Raw genomic sequence first — 3,413 nt, forward strand, 5'->3', positions numbered from 1 at the left:
CATCCTTGTGTCCCTCCTTTGGACTTGTTCCAAGAGTTGCATGTGGGTACTTGTATCTGTCTCTGTTCTCGGGTAGCTTTTTTAAACTGAGATGTGCAATACCAAGCACAGTAAACCAGTGTATAGGAGCTCAGGGCATCCCTTGGACCAGTGAGCCTGACTTTTTCACTCTTCATAGAATCACAGAATCATAGAATGGTTGGAAGGGACCTCAAGATCATCCTGTTACAACCCCCCTGCTATGGGCAGGGACACCTCACACCAGACCATGTTGCCCAAGGCTCTGTCCAACCTGGCCTTGAATATTGCCAGGAATGGAGCATTTATCACTTGGGGAAACAGAATTTGCTTAACCTGAACATCTTGCCAAAATTAAAGTAGTTTTGACCATCTAAGACCTAGAATACTCTGTGAGTCTCCAGGATTGAATTGTATGACCCCTCAGGATTATCAGAGTACAGAGGAAGAAATGACATTCAGTCTAGTGGGTGCCCCCATCTTGCTCAGTCAACAATAAATACACTTGTCTACATTTCAGGTGCACAAAACCTAGAACTGAAATGAGACACACAGGTTCCAGAAATCTAGGGGGTAATGGAATGCAGTTTAAGGAATATTGCTGTTACCTGTGGGAGTAGGAGCCAGGGAGAACATGGTCTACATGAAAAAAAAATATAGGAAGAACATAAGCATAGGGTGTTCATTAGATCTGCCTGCAAGCAGGATGAAATCACGTAACAAAGATTAAATTTTCAGCCTTCAGAAGAAGAGTCTGCAGTGGGAAATACGCACTTGATGTTTTAATAGTTCAGGTTTGGCCTAACAGGAAAAGAAAACTCCAGAAGAATGATAAAAATGCAGCTGCTTTTTTTTTTCAGGGCCTTGTTTATTCCCAGAAAATGATGTCTGGCTGAACAGGATAACATTTGGCCAGACCTTAGGGGGACTTTTATGAGTTCCACGTGAGATGCTGAAGCCTTGGTTGATTGGCCTCAAATCCCCCAGAAAGATGCACATCCTGTACCCACATCCACTCAGCCTGCTTTCCTTTTCAGCCTTGTTGCTGTAACTACTGATTTCTCTTGCTGTAGTCCAGTCTGATGCTCATTCAAATCCAGATGGTTGCTACAATTTGGGGTGTGTCAGGAAAGCAAAATTCACAGCCTTTCTGGCTTCCCTCCTGCTGCCAGTGAAATTTCAATTTTGGAACTTAGCATGGAAATCTGCACTCTACCCAAAGCAGTTTCATGCCCCACAAATTCCTCATCTGTGTAAGTTAATGAAATGGCTTTTTGTAACATCAATATCATGCATATCCTGCATGGCCAGCCCTGTGCAATTCTGAAACTCACACATGGCTAATGGATGCTGTGAGCATTTGGTACCCTGCTGCCTGTGGAGACTCAGATATTTAGTTTGTTCACAAGCCAGGCCTGAGCAACTGAGAAACACTGACTCAAATTATTTAGTACCTTTTGCAGGAAACGAATGATTTGGGAAGAGGGATATTCTGTGTTGACATGATTTTCACTGGGAAAAAAGAAAAAAATCAGGTCCACACACAATTCTAGTAAGTTACCTGGTGAAATGGATCTCTTCAAAAAACATACTATTCCTCAGCATTTGAACAGTTCGCATCTTTGCTTAAATTCTTGTTCATGCCCCTGCATGGCTGGTCCTTCCCCATCCACCCCATGACAGCTCTGTCCTTTCTCCCCCACTCCTGTGTGATGGATGGCCTCAGTACACTGCAGATAAGCCAGCATGGGGCTGGACCCCTCTGCCTGTGAGCAACGCAGCTGCAGCTGCGGGAGGGGTGGGCGAAGGCTGTTGCTCCTGTGTAAGAGGAGCTGCATCCATACTTCTCTCTTGAGCCCTCCTGATGCTGCTCTGCTCCCTCATTCCTAGCCATGCCTCCCTGTCCCTTTGTCCCCTCTGAGAGGGCTCTGGTTTTGCCTGGATTGTGCTCTTCCTACCCACCCACCCACCAACTCTGGCATGCTGCAGCCAAAGAGCACTCCTGTTTGGAGAAACCACCATGATTCCAAGTGTGATGAAGTGGGTGATGACAAGAAGTGCAAGAAAAGAGGGAAGCTTGTTGCTGGTGGCTGGGGCAAGGCTTCATGATCCAGGTTCATCATCTCTTTTTGGACAAACTCTGGCCAGTCTCATGGACTGGATAGCCAGTCAGGGGGCAGATCAAGGGTGTGGGACCAGATGCTTACCAGGCCTGGACTGAAACCTGCTCCTTTCTTCACCCTCTCTTCTACTAACCATGATGCAAAGTCATTGTGATGTCCAGACATAAAACCCTACTTTTATGCTACAGGGGACAGGCAGCACCCTGGCAGGGCTGTGTAAAAGTGAGAGGCTGTTCAGCAGCTATGAGCAATGGGTCCTGCTCTCTAGAAGGTGGAGGGACTGAATATGCTGCGTATTACAGTAGCTGCCAGTGGTTATCAGCTGTAGCTGGTAGAGGAGACCAAGTGGTGCAGGCAGGACAGATACATTTCTCTCTTCATCCTCTCCAGCCATCAAACGTAACATGTGGACTGTCATTAAAATTTCTGTTCTGTGACACTGAAAAAAGCCAATGTCCAATGTAAAAGGGAGGTTTATTGATGGAAATGTATACATGATTATGACACAGATGTGCCATGAAAGGAAACAGAGAATCAGACACTAGCTCAAACGATGTCACAGACTCCCACTGTGATTAGTAAGGTGAAATGGCCCTTGCCAGCACTTAATGACAGAAGAAAATAGGTTTCTTGACCACTTGTTCAACATTTATGATGGTCCTGTAGGGGAAATCCAAAAGAAAATAACCTCAATGAGAACAAACCAGCAGGATCTACAATATGGTCTCAGGTACAGGGTAACCAGCCCCTTCAGTGCAAAACAGACAAATACTGGACCAAGGTCTGGAAGAAAACTATGTGGGTTATGTGGGATATGTGCCTATATCCCCCAGAAACTGCTTGGCAGATAACAGTTAGCATAACTGCTGTGCTGAGCCAGGACAGGCTTTCAAGGATGACTGTAGGGAGATTATTCCTTGCTAAGTGTGTATGCTTTCGAGGAAATCCTGAAGTATTTCCCAGACTTTCCTTTATTCTGCACTTTCACTTTCATTCTAGAGCCTGAGCTCTTCCCATGAACAGTAACATGGTCTTCCCTTGGAGTTCACTGAGCATGTGCCAGGGTGACAGGACTTGTGACAGCATGAGACAGGATCTGGCCACTGTCTCTGGTTGCTCTCTGAAAAGCCTGGTGGTGACTGCAGAGTCCATTTCTGCAAGAACAGTTATTGCTCTCTTCACCATGCCCATCCTTCTGCACATGCTGCTTTATACTTCACCTTCTCACCTGCATGGGTTTTCTTTCTGGATTTCACTTACCTTCCCTAATCA

The sequence above is a fragment of the Lathamus discolor genome, chromosome 1 (genome assembly GCF_037157495.1).
Source record: "Lathamus discolor isolate bLatDis1 chromosome 1, bLatDis1.hap1, whole genome shotgun sequence".
NCBI classification, from domain to species: Eukaryota; Metazoa; Chordata; class Aves; order Psittaciformes; family Psittacidae; genus Lathamus; species Lathamus discolor.